The sequence below is a fragment of the Mixophyes fleayi genome, chromosome 4, assembly GCF_038048845.1.
Source record: "Mixophyes fleayi isolate aMixFle1 chromosome 4, aMixFle1.hap1, whole genome shotgun sequence".
Lineage (NCBI taxonomy): Eukaryota > Metazoa > Chordata > Amphibia > Anura > Limnodynastidae > Mixophyes > Mixophyes fleayi.
In genome coordinates this window covers 25,736,067-25,757,702 of record NC_134405.1, presented here as the reverse complement: position 1 = coordinate 25,757,702, position 21,636 = coordinate 25,736,067, and the positions used below count along the sequence as shown (strand labels likewise).

The window sequence follows — 21,636 nt, the reverse complement described above, 5'->3', positions numbered from 1 at the left end:
GAAGGTCTTTGGAGTGCTTGTTGGGCTGATGCCCACCCAGAGGAATCAAGGCAATCCTCAGGTTTGTGGGGTTTTGCAAATACTACAGACATTTTAACCTAATTTCTTAAGAGTTTTTAGCCTTATTACCACCTTGACCAAATAGGGGATTCCTAAGGGCACATAGTTCCGCAGGTACAATAGGCTTTTGACATCTTGAAACTTCTTTTCATCTCAGCACCCATCTTTCGGTAACCTGGCACCAGCCTGGCCCATACCCTTGAAGTTGATGCATCTGAGAGTGGAGAAAAAGCTGTGTCCTCCCAGACCTATGACAAGGATGTCATAAGTATGGATTGTTGGTTGCTCAGAACAACTCAGATGTTTTCATGGAACACCCTGATGCAGGACTCCATGGGGCAATTCCCTTTCCATTTTAATGCTGGTTTTCGCCCGGTGGTCATCCCAACTTCCCATGCCCCCTGGGATGTTCCTTCTGCAGACAAGCATGTGCATGGTGTGTTGGAAAGGCTGCAGCTATGGCTGAATATGGTATTAGCTAAAATAGATTGATGATGGGATGGGCCAGTGTTCTCAGTGGGCAATAAAGTGTGGCTCTCCGCACACATTTTTTCGCTAACGATACTGTCATTGAAACTGAGGACTAAGCACATTGGTCTGCGCAATTGGAAAGAATAAATCTGATTGCATACAGGCCAATGCTACCACATTCCTTCTGGGGCCACATGGTTCTTCATGTCTACTTTCTAAAACTGGTTGTGGAGGACTTGTTTCCAAGACAAAATTGGTTCCTCCTGCTTCAGTAGAGGGCCACCAAGAGTAAACAATCACCTCACCGACCTCATCATGCAACTATAGAAGAGAACTCCTAAAAAATGTGCACTGTATGGTATCTGATCTGACCCCAGAGTGACTCCTTTGCATGTGTTCCCATGCTGGAAACAATGTGACCAAATTGGTGGTCATGTCCAATACTTATTCTCCACTGGAACAAATTCTAGTCTGTAGTCTTCAATATTGTAGAGTTATGTTCCAAACTTTTATTTACCCCTATAGAACACATTGATGAATACACATAACACATATAGGTTGCGCAGCAACGTACTTGATTGCACTACCTACTCTTGGTAATGTAAGTTAGAAAAGGTGGGCTCGTCCGGGATTTGAACCCGGGACCTCTCGCATCCTAAGCGAGAATCATACCCCTAGACCAACGAGCCAGAATGAAAATATTAGTTCTAACCATGTTCGGTGGAGTGTCCTTTATTAACCACCGCACCCCTGACTGCAATTGCAAGAGCTGGTTACCATCACATGTCAAATGTAATCTGGCATACTGTGGGTAACAAGCCTTCACCAATGCCAGCTCTAGGCACAGTCAAAGTTCATGAAAAGAATCAGCTGTGCTCCAAGAATGTCATATAATGATATATCACTCTGTAGTACACTACCTACACTTGGAGATGTTTAGAAGAAAGAGAAAAAAAAAGCAGAACCTTCCGCACCCTAAGCAACAATCATAACCCTAAACCAAAAAACCAGCCTGATCTTGTTTGGTTAATCCTTTTAAAAAATGTAGGAAAATGATCCCAGATCTAGATCATCTATTTTTAGAATTTCATGACTATCCACACTTCGAAGAGCACTATCATACTGGGTTACCCCTGGATATACATGCACAAACAAGTGATTGATTGAAGAGCAAGTCATGCCTGACACTTGCCTAATACCAGTGATAACAACAACTGTATGTGTCACTACCCAAAGAGAGGAGACAAAGTCTGGACCAGATGGGCTTCCTGAGACCAAGGTTTCAGCAGGGTCTTTGACAAAAAGACTGCAGAGAACTTGCAGTGGGATTTCATCGTGGAGTCAAAGACCAGGGCAGAGTTATATTTCATGGTAAAGATACACGGTTCCCAAACACCCTGCATTGACTATCAGGGGTTCAACTAAATTATTATCAATAATCAGTATCCCTTCTCACTGATCTTTCAGCAGAGTGCCTAGAAATGGACCTGGAGAAGGTCTTTGGAGTGCTTGTTGGGCTGATGCCCACCCAGAGGAATCAAGGCAATCCTCAGGTTTGTGGGGTTTTGCAAATACTACAGACATTTTAACCTAATTTCTTAAGAGTTTTTAGCCTTATTACCACCTTGACCAAATAGGGGATTCCTAAGGGCACATAGTTCCGCAGGTACAATAGGCTTTTGACATCTTGAAACTTCTTTTCATCTCAGCACCCATCTTTCGGTAACCTGGCACCAGCCTGGCCCATACCCTTGAAGTTGATGCATCTGAGAGTGGAGAAAAAGCTGTGTCCTCCCAGACCTATGACAAGGATGTCATAAGTATGGATTGTTGGTTGCTCAGAACAACTCAGATGTTTTCATGGAACACCCTGATGCAGGACTCCATGGGGCAATTCCCTTTCCATTTTAATGCTGGTTTTCGCCCGGTGGTCATCCCAACTTCCCATGCCCCCTGGGATGTTCCTTCTGCAGACAAGCATGTGCATGGTGTGTTGGAAAGGCTGCAGCTATGGCTGAATATGGTATTAGCTAAAATAGATTGATGATGGGATGGGCCAGTGTTCTCAGTGGGCAATAAAGTGTGGCTCTCCGCACACATTTTTTCGCTAACGATACTGTCATTGAAACTGAGGACTAAGCACATTGGTCTGCGCAATTGGAAAGAATAAATCTGATTGCATACAGGCCAATGCTACCACATTCCTTCTGGGGCCACATGGTTCTTCATGTCTACTTTCTAAAACTGGTTGTGGAGGACTTGTTTCCAAGACAAAATTGGTTCCTCCTGCTTCAGTAGAGGGCCACCAAGAGTAAACAATCACCTCACCGACCTCATCATGCAGCTATAGAAGAGAACTCCTAAAAAATGTGCACTGTATGGTATCTGGCCCCAGAGTGACTCCTTTGCATGTGTTCCCATGCTGGAAACAATGTGACCAAATTGGTGGTCATGTCCAATACTTATTCTCCACTGGAACAAATTCTAGTCTGTAGTCTTCAATATTGTAGAGTTATGTTCCAAACTTTTATTTACCCCTATAGAACACATTGATGAATACACATAACACATATAGGTTGCGCAGCAACGTACTTGATTGCACTACCTACTCTTGGTAATGTAAGTTAGAAAAGGTGGGCTCGTCCGGGATTTGAACCCGGGACCTCTCGCATCCTAAGCGAGAATCATACCCCTAGACCAACGAGCCAGAATGAAAATATTAGTTCTAACCATGTTCGGTGGAGTGTCCTTTATTAACCACCGCACCCCTGACTGCAATTGCAAGAGCTGGTTACCATCACATGTCAAATGTAATCTGGCATACTGTGGGTAACAAGCCTTCACCAATGCCAGCTCTAGGCACAGTCAAAGTTCATGAAAAGAATCAGCTGTGCTCCAAGAATGTCATATAATGATATATCACTCTGTAGTACACTACCTACACTTGGAGATGTTTAGAAGAAAGAGAAAAAAAAAGCAGAACCTTCCGCACCCTAAGCAACAATCATAACCCTAAACCAAAAAACCAGCCTGATCTTGTTTGGTTAATCCTTTTAAAAAATGTAGGAAAATGATCCCAGATCTAGATCATCTATTTTTAGAATTTCATGACTATCCACACTTCGAAGAGCACTATCATACTGGGTTACCCCTGGATATACATGCACAAACAAGTGATTGATTGAAGAGCAAGTCATGCCTGACACTTGCCTAATACCAGTGATAACAACAACTGTATGTGTCACTACCCAAAGAGAGGAGACAAAGTCTGGACCAGATGGGCTTCCTGAGACCAAGGTTTCAGCAGGGTCTTTGACAAAAAGACTGCAGAGAACTTGCAGTGGGATTTCATCGTGGAGTCAAAGACCAGGGCAGAGTTATATTTCATGGTAAAGATACACGGTTCCCAAACACCCTGCATTGACTATCAGGGGTTCAACTAAATTATTATCAATAATCAGTATCCCTTCTCACTGATCTTTCAGCAGAGTGCCTAGAAATGGACCTGGAGAAGGTCTTTGGAGTGCTTGTTGGGCTGATGCCCACCCAGAGGAATCAAGGCAATCCACAGGTTTTTGGGGTTTAGCAAATACTACAGACATTTTAACCTAATTTCTTAAGAGTTTTTAGCCTTATTACCACCTTGACCAAATAGGGGATTCCTAAGGACACATAGTTCCGCAGGTACAATAGGCTTTTGACATCTTGAAACTTCTTTTCATCTCAGCACCCATCTTTCGGTAACCTGGCACCAGCCTGGCCCATACCCTTGAAGTTGATGCATCTGAGAGTGGAGAAAAAGCTGTGTCCTCCCAGACCTATGACAAGGATGTCATAAGTATGGATTGTTGGTTGCTCAGAACAACTCAGATGTTTTCATGGAACACCCTGATGCAGGACTCCATGGGGCAATTCCCTTTCCATTTTAATGCTGGTTTTCGCCCGGTGGTCATCCCAACTTCCCATGCCCCTTGGGATGTTCCTTCTGCAGACAAGCATGTGCATGGTGTGCTGGAAAGGCTGCAGCTATGGCTGAATATGGTATTAGCTAAAATAGATTGATGATGGGATGGGCCAGTGTTCTCAGTGGGCAATAAAGTGTGGCTCTCCGCACACATTTTTTCGCTAACGATACTGTCATTGAAACTGAGGACTAAGTACATTGGTCCACGCAATTGGAAAGAATAAATCTGATTGCATACAGGCCAATGCTACCACATTCCTTCTGGGGCCACATGGTTCTTCATGTCTACTTTCTAAAACTGGTTGTGGAGGACTTGTTTCCAAGACAAAATTGGTTCCTCCTGCTTCAGTAGAGGGCCACCAAGAGAAAACAATCACCTCACCGACCTCATCATGCAGCTATAGAAGAGAACTCCTAAAAAATGTGCACTGTATGGTATCTGGCCCCAGAGTGACTCCTTTGCATGTGTTCCCATGCTGGAAACAATGTGACCAAATTGGTGGTCATGTCCAATACTTATTCTCCACTGGAACAAATTCTAGTCTGTAGTCTTCAATATTGTAGAGTTATGTTCCAAACTTTTATTTACCCCTATAGAACACATTAATGAATACACATAACACATATAGGTTGCGCAGCAACGTACTTGATTGCACTACCTACTCTTGGTAATGTAAGTTAGAAAAGGTGGGCTCGTCCGGGATTTGAACCCGGGACCTCTCGCACCCTAAGCGAGAATCATACCCCTAGACCAACAAGCCAGAATGAAAATATTAGTTCTAACCATGTTCGGTGGAGTGTCCTTTATTAACCACCGCACCCCTGACTGCAGTTGCAAGAGCTGGTTACCATCACATGTCAAATGTAATCTGGCATACTGTGGGTAACAAGCCTTCACCAATGCCAGCTCTAGGCACAGTCAAAGTTCATGAAAAGAATCAGCTGTGCTCCAAGAATGTCATATAATGATATATCACTCTGTAGTACACTACCTACACTTGGAGATGTTTAGAAGAAAGAGAAAAAAAAAGCAGAACCTTCAGCACCCTAAGCAACAATCATAACCCTAAACCAAAAAACCAGCCTGATCTTGTTTGGTTAATCCTTTTAAAAAATGTAGGAAAATGATCCCAGATCTAGATCATCTATTTTTAGAATTTCATGACTATCCACACTTCGAAGAGCACTATCATACTGGGTTACCCCTGGATATACATGCACAAACAAGTGATTGATTGAAGAGCAAGTCATGCCTGACACTTGCCTAATACCAGTGATAACAACAACTGTATGTGTCACTACCCAAAGAGAGGAGACAAAGTCTGGACCATATGGGCTTCCTGAGACCAAGGTTTCAGCAGGGTCTTTGACAAAAAGACTGCAGAGAACTTGCAGTGGGATTTCATCGTGGAGTCAAAGACCAGGGCAGAGTTATATTTCATGGTAAAGATACACGGTTCCCAAACACCCTGCATTGACTATCAGGGGTTCAACTAAATTATTATCAATAATCAGTATCCCTTCTCACTGATCTTTCAGCAGAGTGCCTAGAAATGGACCTGGAGAAGGTCTTTGGAGTGCTTGTTGGGCTGATGCCCACCCAGAGGAATCAAGGCAATCCACAGGTTTGTGGGGTTTAGCAAATACTACAGACATTTTAACCTAATTTCTTAAGAGTTTTTAGCCTTATTACCACCTTGACCAAATAGGGGATTCCTAAGGACACATAGTTCCGCAGGTACAATAGGCTTTTGACATCTTGAAACTTCTTTTCATCTCAGCACCCATCTTTCGGTAACCTGGCACCAGCCTGGCCCATACCCTTGAAGTTGATGCATCTGAGAGTGGAGAAAAAGCTGTGTCCTCCCAGACCTATGACAAGGATGTCATAAGTATGGATTGTTGGTTGCTCAGAACAACTCAGATGTTTTCATGGAACACCCTGATGCAGGACTCCATGGGGCAATTCCCTTTCCATTTTAATGCTGGTTTTCGCCCGGTGGTCATCCCAACTTCCCATGCCCCCTGGGATGTTCCTTCTGCAGACAAGCATGTGCATGGTGTGTTGGAAAGGCTGCAGCTATGGCTGAATATGGTATTAGCTAAAATAGATTGATGATGGGATGGGCCAGTGTTCTCAGTGGGCAATAAAGTGTGGCTCTCCGCACACATTTTTTCGCTAACGATACTGTCATTGAAACTGAGGACTAAGTACATTGGTCCACGCAATTGGAAAGAATAAATCTGATTGCATACAGGCCAATGCTACCACATTCCTTCTGGGGCCACATGGTTCTTCATGTCTACTTTCTAAAACTGGTTGTGGAGGACTTGTTTCCAAGACAAAATTGGTTCCTCCTGCTTCAGTAGAGGGCCACCAAGAGTAAACAATCACCTCACCGACCTCATCATGCAACTATAGAAGAGAACTCCTAAAAAATGTGCACTGTATGGTATCTGATCTGACCCCAGAGTGACTCCTTTGCATGTGTTCCCATGCTGGAAACAATGTGACCAAATTGGTGGTCATGTCCAATACTTATTCTCCACTGGAACAAATTCTAGTCTGTAGTCTTCAATATTGTAGAGTTATGTTCCAAACTTTTATTTACCCCTATAGAACACATTGATGAATACACATAACACATATAGGTTGCGCAGCAACGTACTTGATTGCACTACCTACTCTTGGTAATGTAAGTTAGAAAAGGTGGGCTCGTCCGGGATTTGAACCCGGGACCTCTCGCACCCTAAGCGAGAATCATACCCCTAGACCAACGAGCCAGAATGAAAATATTCGTTCTAACCATGTTCGGTGGAGTGTCCTTTATTAACCACCGCACCCCTGACTGCAATTGCAAGAGCTGGTTACCATCACATGTCAAATGTAATCTGGCATACTGTGGGTAACAAGCCTTCACCAATGCCAGCTCTAGGCACAGTCAAAGTTCATGAAAAGAATCAGCTGTGCTCCAAGAATGTCATATAATGATATATCACTCTGTAGTACACTACCTACACTTGGAGATGTTTAGAAGAAAGAGAAAAAAAAAGCAGAACCTTCAGCACCCTAAGCAACAATCATAACCCTAAACCAAAAAACCAGCCTGATCTTGTTTGGTTAATCCTTTTAAAAAATGTAGGAAAATGATCCCAGATCTAGATCATCTATTTTTAGAATTTCATGACTATCCACACTTCGAAGAGCACTATCATACTGGGTTACCCCTGGATATACATGCACAAACAAGTGATTGATTGAAGAGCAAGTCATGCCTGACACTTGCCTAATACCAGTGATAACAACAACTGTATGTGTCACTACCCAAAGAGAGGAGACAAAGTCTGGACCATATGGGCTTCCTGAGACCAAGGTTTCAGCAGGGTCTTTGACAAAAAGACTGCAGAGAACTTGCAGTGGGATTTCATCGTGGAGTCAAAGACCAGGGCAGAGTTATATTTCATGGTAAAGATACACGGTTCCCAAACACCCTGCATTGACTATCAGGGGTTCAACTAAATTATTATCAATAATCAGTATCCCTTCTCACTGATCTTTCAGCAGAGTGCCTAGAAATGGACCTGGAGAAGGTCTTTGGAGTGCTTGTTGGGCTGATGCCCACCCAGAGGAATCAAGGCAATCCACAGGTTTGTGGGGTTTAGCAAATACTACAGACATTTTAACCTAATTTCTTAAGAGTTTTTAGCCTTATTACCACCTTGACCAAATAGGGGATTCCTAAGGACACATAGTTCCGCAGGTACAATAGGCTTTTGACATCTTGAAACTTCTTTTCATCTCAGCACCCATCTTTCGGTAACCTGGCACCAGCCTGGCCCATACCCTTGAAGTTGATGCATCTGAGAGTGGAGAAAAAGCTGTGTCCTCCCAGACCTATGACAAGGATGTCATAAGTATGGATTGTTGGTTGCTCAGAACAACTCAGATGTTTTCATGGAACACCCTGATGCAGGACTCCATGGGGCAATTCCCTTTCCATTTTAATGCTGGTTTTCGCCCGGTGGTCATCCCAACTTCCCATGCCCCCTGGGATGTTCCTTCTGCAGACAAGCATGTGCATGGTGTGTTGGAAAGGCTGCAGCTATGGCTGAATATGGTATTAGCTAAAATAGATTGATGATGGGATGGGCCAGTGTTCTCAGTGGGCAATAAAGTGTGGCTCTCCGCACACATTTTTTCGCTAACGATACTGTCATTGAAACTGAGGACTAAGTACATTGGTCCACGCAATTGGAAAGAATAAATCTGATTGCATACAGGCCAATGCTACCACATTCCTTCTGGGGCCACATGGTTCTTCATGTCTACTTTCTAAAACTGGTTGTGGAGGACTTGTTTCCAAGACAAAATTGGTTCCTCCTGCTTCAGTAGAGGGCCACCAAGAGTAAACAATCACCTCACCGACCTCATCATGCAACTATAGAAGAGAACTCCTAAAAAATGTGCACTGTATGGTATCTGATCTGACCCCAGAGTGACTCCTTTGCATGTGTTCCCATGCTGGAAACAATGTGACCAAATTGGTGGTCATGTCCAATACTTATTCTCCACTGGAACAAATTCTAGTCTGTAGTCTTCAATATTGTAGAGTTATGTTCCAAACTTTTATTTACCCCTATAGAACACATTGATGAATACACATAACACATATAGGTTGCGCAGCAACGTACTTGATTGCACTACCTACTCTTGGTAATGTAAGTTAGAAAAGGTGGGCTCGTCCGGGATTTGAACCCGGGACCTCTCGCACCCTAAGCGAGAATCATACCCCTAGACCAACGAGCCAGAATGAAAATATTCGTTCTAACCATGTTCGGTGGAGTGTCCTTTATTAACCACCGCACCCCTGACTGCAATTGCAAGAGCTGGTTACCATCACATGTCAAATGTAATCTGGCATACTGTGGGTAACAAGCCTTCACCAATGCCAGCTCTAGGCACAGTCAAAGTTCATGAAAAGAATCAGCTGTGCTCCAAGAATGTCATATAATGATATATCACTCTGTAGTACACTACCTACACTTGGAGATGTTTAGAAGAAAGAGAAAAAAAAATCAGAACCTTCCGCACCCTAAGCAACAATCATAACCCTAAACCAAAAAACCAGCCTGATCTTGTTTGGTTAATCCTTTTTAAAAATGTAGGAAAATGATCCCAGATCTAGATCATCTATTTTTAGAATTTCATGACTATCCACACTTCGAAGAGCACTATCATACTGGGTTACCCCTGGATATACATGCACAAACAAGTGATTGATTGAAGAGCAAGTCATGCCTGACACTTGCCTAATACCAGTGATAACAACAACTGTATGTGTCACTACCCAAAGAGAGGAGACAAAGTCTGGACCAGATGGGCTTCCTGAGACCAAGGTTTCAGCAGGGTCTTTGACAAAAAGACTGCAGAGAACTTGCAGTGGGATTTCATCGTGGAGTCAAAGACCAGGGCAGAGTTATATTTCATGGTAAAGATACACGGTTCCCAAACACCCTGCATTGACTATCAGGGGTTCAACTAAATTATTATCAATAATCAGTATCCCTTCTCACTGATCTTTCAGCAGAGTGCCTAGAAATGGACCTGGAGAAGGTCTTTGGAGTGCTTGTTGGGCTGATGCCCACCCAGAGGAATCAAGGCAATCCACAGGTTTGTGGGGTTTAGCAAATACTACAGACATTTTAACCTAATTTCTTAAGAGTTTTTAGCCTTATTACCACCTTGACCAAATAGGGGATTCCTAAGGACACATAGTTCCGCAGGTACAATAGGCTTTTGACATCTTGAAACTTCTTTTCATCTCAGCACCCATCTTTCGGTAACCTGGCACCAGCCTGGCCCATACCTTTGAAGTTGATGCATCTGAGAGTGGAGAAAAAGCTGTGTCCTCCCAGACCTATGACAAGGATGTCATAAGTATGGATTGTTGGTTGCTCAGAACAACTCAGGTGTTTTCATGGAACACCCTGATGCAGGACTCCATGGGGCAATTCCCTTTCCATTTTAATGCTGGTTTTCGCCCGGTGGTCATCCCAACTTCCCATGCCCCCTGGGATGTTCCTTCTGCAGACAAGCATGTGCATGGTGTGTTGGAAAGGCTGCAGCTATGGCTGAATATGGTATTAGCTAAAATAGATTGATGATGGGATGGGCCAGTGTTCTCAGTGGGCAATAAAGTGTGGCTCTCCGCACACATTTTTTCGCTAACGATACTGTCATTGAAACTGAGGACTAAGTACATTGGTCCACGCAATTGGAAAGAATAAATCTGATTGCATACAGGCCAATGCTACCACATTCCTTCTGGGGCCACATGGTTCTTCATGTCTACTTTCTAAAACTGGTTGTGGAGGACTTGTTTCCAAGACAAAATTGGTTCCTCCTGCTTCAGTAGAGGGCCACCAAGAGTAAACAATCACCTCACCGACCTCATCATGCAGCTATAGAAGAGAACTCCTAAAAAATGTGCACTGTATGGTATCTGGCCCCAGAGTGACTCCTTTGCATGTGTTCCCATGCTGGAAACAATGTGACCAAATTGGTGGTCATGTCCAATACTTATTCTCCACTGGAACAAATTCTAGTCTGTAGTCTTCAATATTGTAGAGTTATGTTCCAAACTTTTATTTACCCCTATAGAACACATTGATGAATACACATAACACATATAGGTTGCGCAGCAACGTACTTGATTGCACTACCTACTCTTGGTAATGTAAGTTAGAAAAGGTGGGCTCGTCCGGGATTTGAACCCGGGACCTCTTGCACCCTAAGCGAGAATCATACCCCTAGACCAACGAGCCAGAATGAAAATATTAGTTCTAACCATGTTCGGTGGAGTGTCCTTTATTAACCACCGCACCCCTGACTGCAATTGCAAGAGCTGGTTACCATCACATGTCAAATGTAATCTGGCATACTGTGGGTAACAAGCCTTCACCAATGCCAGCTCTAGGCACAGTCAAAGTTCATGAAAAGAATCAGCTGTGCTCCAAGAATGTCATATAATGATATATCACTCTGTAGTACACTACCTACACTTGGAGATGTTTAGAAGAAAGAGAAAAAAAAATCAGAACCTTCCGCACCCTAAGCAACAATCATAACCCTAAACCAAAAAACCAGCCTGATCTTGTTTGGTTAATCCTTTTAAAAAATGTAGGGAAATGATCCCAGATCTAGATCATCTATTTTTAGAATTTCATGACTATCCACACTTCGAAGAGCACTATCATACTGGGTTACCCCTGGATATACATGCACAAACAAGTGATTGATTGAAGAGCAAGTCATGCCTGACACTTGCCTAATACCAGTGATAACAACAACTATATGTGTCACTACCCAAAGAGAGGAGACAAAGTCTGGACCAGATGGGCTTCCTGAGACCAAGGTTTCAGCAGGGTCTTTGACAAAAAGACTGCAGAGAACTTGCAGTGGGATTTCATCGTGGAGTCAAAGACCAGGGCAGAGTTATATTTCATGGTAAAGATACACGGTTCCCAAACACCCTGCATTGACTATCAGGGGTTCAACTAAATTATTATCAATAATCAGTATCCCTTCTCACTGATCTTTCAGCAGAGTGCCTAGAAATGGACCTGGAGAAGGTCTTTGGAGTGCTTGTTGGGCTGATGCCCACCCAGAGGAATCAAGGCAATCCACAGGTTTGTGGGGTTTAGCAAATACTACAGACATTTTAACCTAATTTCTTAAGAGTTTTTAGCCTTATTACCACCTTGACCAAATAGGGGATTCCTAAGGACACATAGTTCCGCAGGTACAATAGGCTTTTGACATCTTGAAACTTCTTTTCATCTCAGCACCCATCTTTCGGTAACCTGGCACCAGCCTGGCCCATACCCTTGAAGTTGATGCATCTGAGAGTGGAGAAAAAGCTGTGTCCTCCCAGACCTATGACAAGGATGTCATAAGTATGGATTGTTGGTTGCTCAGAACAACTCAGATGTTTTCATGGAACACCCTGATGCAGGACTCCATGGGGCAATTCCCTTTCCATTTTAATGCTGGTTTTCGCCCGGTGGTCATCCCAACTTCCCATGCCCCCTGGGATGTTCCTTCTGCAGACAAGCATGTGCATGGTGTGTTGGAAAGGCTGCAGCTATGGCTGAATATGGTATTAGCTAAAATAGATTGATGATGTGATGGGCCAGTGTTCTCAGTGGGCAATAAAGTGTGGCTCTCCGCACACATTTTTTCGCTAACGATACTGTCATTGAAACTGAGGACTAAGTACATTGGTCCACGCAATTGGAAAGAATAAATCTGATTGCATACAGGCCAATGCTACCACATTCCTTCTGGGGCCACATGGTTCTTCATGTCTACTTTCTAAAACTGGTTGTGGAGGACTTGTTTCCAAGACAAAATTGGTTCCTCCTGCTTCAGTAGAGGGCCACCAAGAGTAAACAATCACCTCAGCAACCTCATCATGCAGCTATAGAAGAGAACTCCTAAAAAATGTGCACTGTATGGTATCTGGCCCCAGAGTGACTCCTTTGCATGTGTTCCCATGCTGGAAACAATGTGACCAAATTGGTGGTCATGTCCAATACTTATTCTCCACTGGAACAAATTCTAGTCTGTAGTCTTCAATATTGTAGAGGATTTATGTTCCAAACTTTTATTTACCCCTATAGAACACATTGATGAATACACATAACACATATAGGTTGCGCAGCAACGTACTTGATTGCACTACCTACTCTTGGTAATGTAAGTTAGAAAAGGTGGGCTTGTCCGGGATTTGAACCCGGGACCTCTCGCACCCTAAGCGAGAATCATACCCCTAGACCAACGAGCCAGAATGAAAATATTAGTTCTAACCATGGTCGGTGGAGTGTCCTTTATTAACCACCGCACCCCTGACTGCAATTGCAAGAGCTGGTTACCATCACATGTCAAATGTAATCTGGCATACTGTGGGTAACAAGCCTTCACCAATGCCAGCTCTAGGCACAGTCAAAGTTCATGAAAACAATCAGCTGTGCTCCAAGAATGTCATATAATGATATATCACTCTGTAGTACACTACCTACACTTGGAGATGTTTAGAAGAAAGAGAAAAAAAAAGCAGAACCTTCCGCACCCTAAGCAACAATCATAACCCTAAACCAAAAAACCAGCCTGATCTTGTTTGGTTAATCCTTTTAAAAAATGTAGGAAAATGATCCCAGATCTAGATCATCTATTTTTAGAATTTCATGACTATCCACACTTCGAAGAGCACTATCATACTGGGTTACCCCTGGATATACATGCACAAACAAGTGATTGATTGAAGAGCAAGTCATGCCTGACACTTGCCTAATACCAGTGATAACAACAACTGTATGTGTCACTACCCAAAGAGAGGAGACAAAGTCTGGACCAGATGGGCTTCCTGAGACCAAGGTTTCAGCAGGGTCTTTGACAAAAAGACTGCAGAGAACTTGCAGTGGGATTTCATCGTGGAGTCAAAGACCAGGGCAGAGTTATATTTCATGGTAAAGATACACGGTTCCCAAACACCCTGCATTGACTATCAGGGGTTCAACTAAATTATTATCAATAATCAGTATCCCTTCTCACTGATCTTTCAGCAGAGTGCCTAGAAATGGACCTGGAGAAGGTCTTTGGAGTGCTTGTTGGGCTGATGCCCACCCAGAGGAATCAAGGCAATCCACAGGTTTGTGGGGTTTAGCAAATACTACAGACATTTTAACCTAATTTCTTAAGAGTTTTTAGCCTTATTACCACCTTGACCAAATAGGGGATTCCTAAGGACACATAGTTCCGCAGGTACAATAGGCTTTTGACATCTTGAAACTTCTTTTCATCTCAGCACCCATCTTTCGGTAACCTGGCACCAGCCTGGCCCATACCCTTGAAGTTGATGCATCTGAGAGTGGAGAAAAAGCTGTGTCCTCCCAGACCTATGACAAGGATGTCATAAGTATGGATTGTTGGTTGCTCAGAACAACTCAGATGTTTTCATGGAACACCCTGATGCAGGACTCCATGGGGCAATTCCCTTTCCATTTTAATGCTGGTTTTCGCCCGGTGGTCATCCCAACTTCCCATGCCCCCTGGGATGTTCCTTCTGCAGACAAGCATGTGCATGGTGTGTTGGAAAGGCTGCAGCTATGGCTGAATATGGTATTAGCTAAAATAGATTGATGATGGGATGGGCCAGTGTTCTCAGTGGGCAATAAAGTGTGGCTCTCCGCACACATTTTTTCGCTAACGATACTGTCATTGAAACTGAGGACTAAGTACATTGGTCCACGCAATTGGAAAGAATAAATCTGATTGCATACAGGCCAATGCTACCACATTCCTTCTGGGGCCACATGGTTCTTCATGTCTACTTTCTAAAACTGGTTGTGGAGGACTTGTTTCCAAGACAAAATTGGTTCCTCCTGCTTCAGTAGAGGGCCACCAAGAGTAAACAATCACCTCACCGACCTCATCATGCAGCTATAGAAGAGAACTCCTAAAAAATGTGCACTGTATGGTATCTGGCCCCAGAGTGACTCCTTTGCATGTGTTCCCATGCTGGAAACAATGTGACCAAATTGGTGGTCATGTCCAATACTTATTCTCCACTGGAACAAATTCTAGTCTGTAGTCTTCAATATTGTAGAGTTATGTTCCAAACTTTTATTTACCCCTATAGAACACATTGATGAATACACATAACACATATAGGTTGCGCAGCAACGTACTTGATTGCACTACCTACTCTTGGTAATGTAAGTTAGAAAAGGTGGGCTCGTCCGGGATTTGAACCCGGGACCTCTCGCACCCTAAGCGAGAATCATACCCCTAGACCAACGAGCCAGAATGAAAATATCAGTTCTAACCATGTTCGGTGGAGTGTCCTTTATTAACCACCGCACCCCTGACTGCAATTGCAAGAGCTGGTTACCATCACATGTCAAATGTAATCTGGCATACTGTGGGTAACAAGCCTTCACCAATGCCAGCTCTAGGCACAGTCAAAGTTCATGAAAAGAATCAGCTGTGCTCCAAGAATGTCATATAATGATATATCACTCTGTAGTACACTACCTACACTTGGAGATGTTTAGAAGAAAGAGAAAAAAAAAGCAGAACCTTCCGCACCCTAAGCAACAATCATAACCCTAAACCAAAAAACCAGCCTGATCTTGTTTGGTTAATCCTTTTAAAAAATGTAGGAAAATGATCCCAGATCTAGATCATCTATTTTTAGAATTTCATGACTATCCACACTTCGAAGAGCACTATCATACTGGGTTACCCCTGGATATACATGCACAAACAAGTGATTGATTGAAGAGCAAGTCATGCCTGACACTTGCCTAATACCAGTGATAACAACAACTGTATGTGTCACTACCCAAAGAGAGGAGACAAAGTCTGGACCAGATGGGCTTCCTGAGACCAAGGTTTCAGCAGGGTCTTTGACAAAAAGACTGCAGAGAACTTGCAGTGGGATTTCATCGTGGAGTCAAAGACCAGGGCAGAGTTATATTTCATGGTAAAGATACACGGTTCCCAAACACCCTGCATTGACTATCAGGGGTTCAACTAAATTATTATCAATAATCAGTATCCCTTCTCACTGATCTTTCAGCAGAGTGCCTAGAAATGGACCTGGAGAAGGTCTTTGGAGTGCTTGTTGGGCTGATGCCCACCCAGAGGAATCAAGGCAATCCACAGGTTTGTGGGGTTTAGCAAATACTACAGACATTTTAACCTAATTTCTTAAGAGTTTTTAGCCTTATTACCACCTTGACCAAATAGGGGATTCCTAAGGACACATAGTTCCGCAGGTACAATAGGCTTTTGACATCTTGAAACTTCTTTTCATCTCAGCACCCATCTTTCGGTAACCTGGCACCAGCCTGGCCCATACCCTTGAAGTTGATGCATCTGAGAGTGGAGAAAAAGCTGTGTCCTCCCAGACCTATGACAAGGATGTCATAAGTATGGATTGTTGGTTGCTCAGAACAACTCAGATGTTTTCATGGAACACCCTGATGCAGGACTCCATGGGGCAATTCCCTTTCCATTTTAATGCTGGTTTTCGCCCGGTGGTCATCCCAACTTCCCATGCCCCCTGGGATGTTCCTTCTGCAGACAAGCATGTGCATGGTGTGTTGGAAAGGCTGCAGCTATGGCTGAATATGGTATTAGCTAAAATAGATTGATGATGGGATGGGCCAGTGTTCTCAGTGGGCAATAAAGTGTGGCTCTCCGCACACATTTTTTCGCTAACGATACTGTCATTGAAACTGAGGATTAAGTACATTGGTCCACGCAATTGGAAAGAATAAATCTGATTGCATACAGGCCAATGCTACCACATTCCTTCTGGGGCCACATGGTTCTTCATGTCTACTTTCTAAAACTGGTTGTGGAGGACTTGTTTCCAAGACAAAATTGGTTCCTCCTGCTTCAGTAGAGGGCCACCAAGAGTAAACAATCACCTCACCGACCTCATCATGCAGCTATAGAAGAGAACTCCTAAAAAATGTGCACTGTATGGTATCTGGCCCCAGAGTGACTCCTTTGCATGTGTTCCCATGCTGGAAACAATGTGACCAAATTGGTGGTCATGTCCAATACTTATTCTCCACTGGAACAAATTCTAGTCTGTAGTCTTCAATATTGTAGAGGAGTTATGTTCCAAACTTTTATTTACCCCTATAGAACACATTGATGAATACACATAACACATATAGGTTGCGCAGCAACGTACTTGATTGCACTACCTACTCTTGGTAATGTAAGTTAGAAAAGGTGGGCTCGTCCGGGATTTGAACCCGGGACCTCTCGCACCCTAAGCGAGAATCATACCCCTAGACCAACGAGCCAGAATGAAAATATTAGTTCTAACCATGGTCGGTGGAGTGTCCTTTATTAACCACCGCACCCCTGACTGCAATTGCAAGAGCTGGTTACCATCACATGTCAAATGTAATCTGGCATACTGTGGGTAACAAGCCTTCACCAATGCCAGCTCTAGGCACAGTCAAAGTTCATGAAAAGAATCAGCTGTGCTCCAAGAATGTCATATAATGATTTATCACTCTGTAGTACACTACCTACACTTGGAGATGTTTAGAAGAAAGAGAAAAAAAAAGCAGAACCTTCCGCACCCTAAGCAACAATCATAACCCTAAACCAAAAAACCAGCCTGATCTTGTTTGGTTAATCCTTTTAAAAAATGTAGGAAAATGATCCCAGATCTAGATCATCTATTTTTAGAATTTCATGACTATCCACACTTCGAAGAGCACTATCATACTGGGTTACCCCTGGATATACATGCACAAACAAGTGATTGATTGAAGAGCAAGTCATGCCTGACACTTGCCTAATACCAGTGATAACAACAACTGTATGTGTCACTACCCAAAGAGAGGAGACAAAGTCTGGACCATATGGGCTTCCTGAGACCAAGGTTTCAGCAGGGTCTTTGACAAAAAGACTGCAGAGAACTTGCAGTGGGATTTCATCGTGGAGTCAAAGACCAGGGCAGAGTTATATTTCATGGTAAAGATACACGGTTCCCAAACACCCTGCATTGACTATCAGGGGTTCAACTAAATTATTATCAATAATCAGTATCCCTTCTCACTGATCTTTCAGCAGAGTGCCTAGAAATGGACCTGGAGAAGGTCTTTGGAGTGCTTGTTGGGCTGATGCCCACCCAGAGGAATCAAGGCAATCCACAGGTTTGTGGGGTTTAGCAAATACTACAGACATTTTAACCTAATTTCTTAAGAGTTTTTAGCCTTATTACCACCTTGACCAAATAGGGGATTCCTAAGGACACATAGTTCCGCAGGTACAATAGGCTTTTGACATCTTGAAACTTCTTTTCATCTCAGCACCCATCTTTCGGTAACCTGGCACCAGCCTGGCCCATACCCTTGAAGTTGATGCATCTGAGAGTGGAGAAAAAGCTGTGTCCTCCCAGACCTATGACAAGGATGTCATAAGTATGGATTGTTAGTTGCTCAGAACAACTCAGATGTTTTCATGGAACACCGTGATGCAGGACTCCATGGGGCAATTCCCTTTCCATTTTAATGCTGGTTTTCGCCCGGTGGTCATCCCAACTTCCCATGCCCCCTGGGATGTTCCTTCTGCAGACAAGCATGTGCATGGTGTGTTGGAAAGGCTGCAGCTATGGCTGAATATGGTATTAGCTAAAATAGATTGATGATGGGATGGGCCAGTGTTCTCAGTGGGCAATAAAGTGTGGCTCTCCGCACACATTTTTTCGCTAACGATACTGTCATTGAAACTGAGGACTAAGTACATTGGTCCACGCAATTGGAAAGAATAAATCTGATTGCATACAGGCCAATGCTACCACATTCCTTCTGGGGCCACATGGTTCTTCATGTCTACTTTCTAAAACTGGTTGTGGAGGACTTGTTTCCAAGACAAAATTGGTTCCTCCTGCTTCAGTAGAGGGCCACCAAGAGTAAACAATCACCTCACCGACCTCATCATGCAGCTATAGAAGAGAACTCCTAAAAATGTGCACTGTATGGTATCTGGCCCCAGAGTGACTCCTTTGCATGTGTTCCCATGCTGGAAACAATGTGACCAAATTGGTGGTCATGTCCAATACTTATTCTCCACTGGAACAAATTCTAGTCTGTAGTCTTCAATATTGTAGAGTTATGTTCCAAACTTTTATTTACCCCTATAGAACACATTGATGAATACACATAACACATATAGGTTGCGCAGCAACGTACTTGATTGCACTACCTACTCTTGGTAATGTAAGTTAGAAAAGGTGGGCTCATCCGGGATTTGAACCCGGGACCTCTCACACCCTAAGCGAGAATCATACCCCTAGACCAACGAGCCAGAATGAAAATATTAGTTCTAACCATGTTCGGTGGAGTGTCCTTTATTAACCACCGCACCCCTGACTGCAATTGCAAGAGCTGGTTACCATCACATGTCAAATGTAATCTGGCATACTGTGGGTAACAAGCCTTCACCAATGCCAGCTCTAGGCACAGTCAAAGTTCATGAAAAGAATCAGCTGTGCTCCAAGAATGTCATATAATGATATATCACTCTGTAGTACACTACCTACACTTGGAGATGTTTAGAAGAAAGAGAAAAAAAAATCAGAACCTTCCGCACCCTAAGCAACAATCATAACCCTAAACCAAAAAACCAGCCTGATCTTGTTTGGTTAATCCTTTTAAAAAATGTAGGAAAATGATCCCAGATCTAGATCATCTATTTTTAGAATTTCATGATTATCCACACTTCGAAGAGCACTATCATACTGGGTTACCCCTGGATATACATGCACAAACAAGTGATTGATTGAAGAGCAAGTCATGCCTGACACTTGCCTAATACCAGTGATAACAACAACTGTATGTGTCACTACCCAAAGAGAGGAGACAAAGTCTGGACCAGATGGGCTTCCTGAGACCAAGGTTTCAGCAGGGTCTTTGACAAAAAGACTGCAGAGAACTTGCAGTGGGATTTCATCGTGGAGTCAAAGACCAGGGCAGAGTTATATTTCATGGTAAAGATACACGGTTCCCAAACACCCTGCATTGACTAGCAGGGGTTCAACTAAATTATTATCAATAATCAGTATCCCTTCTCACTGATCTTTCAGCAGAGTGCCTAGAAATGGACCTGGAGAAGGTCTTTGGAGTGCTTGTTGGGCTGATGCCCACCCAGAGGAATCAAGGCAATCCACAGGTTTGTGGGGTTTAGCAAATACTACAGACATTTTAACCTAATTTCTTAAGAGTTTTTAGCCTTATTACCACCTTGACCTAATAGGGGATTCCTAAGGACACATAGTTCCGCAGGTACAATAGGCTTTTGACATCTTGAAACTTCTTTTCATCTCAGCACCCATCTTTCGGTAACCTGGCACCAGCCTGGCCCATACCCTTGAAGTTGATGCATCTGAGAGTGGAGAAAAAGCTGTGTCCTCCCAGACCTATGACAAGGATGTCATAAGTATGGATTGTTGGTTGCTCAGAACAACTCAGATGTTTTCATGGAACACCCTGATGCAGGACTCCATGGGGCAATTCCCTTTCCATTTTAATGCTGGTTTTCGCCCGGTGGTCATCCCAACTTCCCATGCCCCCTGGGATGTTCCTTCTGCAGACAAGCATGTGCATGGTGTGTTGGAAAGGCTGCAGCTATGGCTGAATATGGTATTAGCTAAAATAGATTGATGATGGGATGGGCCAGTGTTCTCAGTGGGCAATAAAGTGTGGCTCTCCGCACACATTTTTTCGCTAACGATACTGTCATTGAAACTGAGGACTAAGTACATTGGTCCACGCAATTGGAAAGAATAAATCTGATTGCATACAGGCCAATGCTACCACATTCCTTCTGGGGCCACATGGTTCTTCATGTCTACTTTCTAAAACTGGTTGTGGAGGACTTGTTTCCAAGACAAAATTGGTTCCTCCTGCTTCAGTAGAGGGCCACCAAGAGTAAACAATCACCTCACCGACCTCATCATGCAGCTATAGAAGAGAACTCCTAAAAATGTGCACTGTATGGTATCTGGCCCCAGAGTGACTCCTTTGCATGTGTTCCCATGCTGGAAACAATGTGACCAAATTGGTGGTCATGTCCAATACTTATTCTCCACTGGAACAAATTCTAGTCTGTAGTCTTCAATATTGTAGAGTTATGTTCCAAACTTTTATTTACCCCTATAGAACACATTGATGAATACACATAACACATATAGGTTGCGCAGCAACGTACTTGATTGCACTACCTACTCTTGGTAATGTAAGTTAGAAAAGGTGGGCTCATCCGGGATTTGAACCCGGGACCTCTCACACCCTAAGCGAGAATCATACCCCTAGACCAACGAGCCAGAATGAAAATATTAGTTCTAACCATGTTCGGTGGAGTGTCCTTTATTAACCACCGCACCCCTGACTGCAATTGCAAGAGCTGGTTACCATCACATGTCAAATGTAATCTGGCATACTGTGGGTAACAAGCCTTCACCAATGCCAGCTCTAGGCACAGTCAAAGTTCATGAAAAGAATCAGCTGTGCTCCAAGAATGTCATATAATGATATATCACTCTGTA

General features: G+C 43.4%; 11 non-coding genes across 11 annotated transcripts; all 11 read right to left on the bottom strand.

Moving 5' to 3' along the window:
• Positions 1 to 1,148: 1,148 nt before the first annotated feature.
• Positions 1,149 to 1,220, bottom strand: TRNAP-AGG (transfer RNA proline (anticodon AGG)). Its single transcript has one exon. It is a non-coding gene; the product is annotated as a tRNA-Pro (tRNA).
• A 1,946-nt stretch (positions 1,221 to 3,166) lies between these two features.
• On the bottom strand, positions 3,167 to 3,238 carry TRNAP-AGG (transfer RNA proline (anticodon AGG)). Its single transcript has one exon. It is a non-coding gene; the product is annotated as a tRNA-Pro (tRNA).
• A 1,946-nt stretch (positions 3,239 to 5,184) lies between these two features.
• TRNAP-AGG (transfer RNA proline (anticodon AGG)) lies at positions 5,185 to 5,256 on the bottom strand. The gene has a single exon. It is a non-coding gene; the product is annotated as a tRNA-Pro (tRNA).
• Positions 5,257 to 7,207: 1,951 nt separating this feature from the next.
• On the bottom strand, positions 7,208 to 7,279 carry TRNAP-AGG (transfer RNA proline (anticodon AGG)). The gene has a single exon. It is a non-coding gene; the product is annotated as a tRNA-Pro (tRNA).
• A 1,951-nt stretch (positions 7,280 to 9,230) lies between these two features.
• Positions 9,231 to 9,302, bottom strand: TRNAP-AGG (transfer RNA proline (anticodon AGG)). The gene has a single exon. It is a non-coding gene; the product is annotated as a tRNA-Pro (tRNA).
• A 1,946-nt stretch (positions 9,303 to 11,248) lies between these two features.
• TRNAP-AGG (transfer RNA proline (anticodon AGG)) lies at positions 11,249 to 11,320 on the bottom strand. Its single transcript has one exon. It is a non-coding gene; the product is annotated as a tRNA-Pro (tRNA).
• Positions 11,321 to 13,269: 1,949 nt separating this feature from the next.
• Positions 13,270 to 13,341, bottom strand: TRNAP-AGG (transfer RNA proline (anticodon AGG)). The gene has a single exon. It is a non-coding gene; the product is annotated as a tRNA-Pro (tRNA).
• A 1,946-nt stretch (positions 13,342 to 15,287) lies between these two features.
• Positions 15,288 to 15,359, bottom strand: TRNAP-AGG (transfer RNA proline (anticodon AGG)). The gene has a single exon. It is a non-coding gene; the product is annotated as a tRNA-Pro (tRNA).
• Positions 15,360 to 17,308: 1,949 nt separating this feature from the next.
• Positions 17,309 to 17,380, bottom strand: TRNAP-AGG (transfer RNA proline (anticodon AGG)). The gene has a single exon. It is a non-coding gene; the product is annotated as a tRNA-Pro (tRNA).
• Positions 17,381 to 19,325: 1,945 nt separating this feature from the next.
• Positions 19,326 to 19,397, bottom strand: TRNAP-AGG (transfer RNA proline (anticodon AGG)). The gene has a single exon. It is a non-coding gene; the product is annotated as a tRNA-Pro (tRNA).
• A 1,945-nt stretch (positions 19,398 to 21,342) lies between these two features.
• On the bottom strand, positions 21,343 to 21,414 carry TRNAP-AGG (transfer RNA proline (anticodon AGG)). Its single transcript has one exon. It is a non-coding gene; the product is annotated as a tRNA-Pro (tRNA).
• Between the last annotated feature and the right edge of the window lie 222 nt (positions 21,415 to 21,636).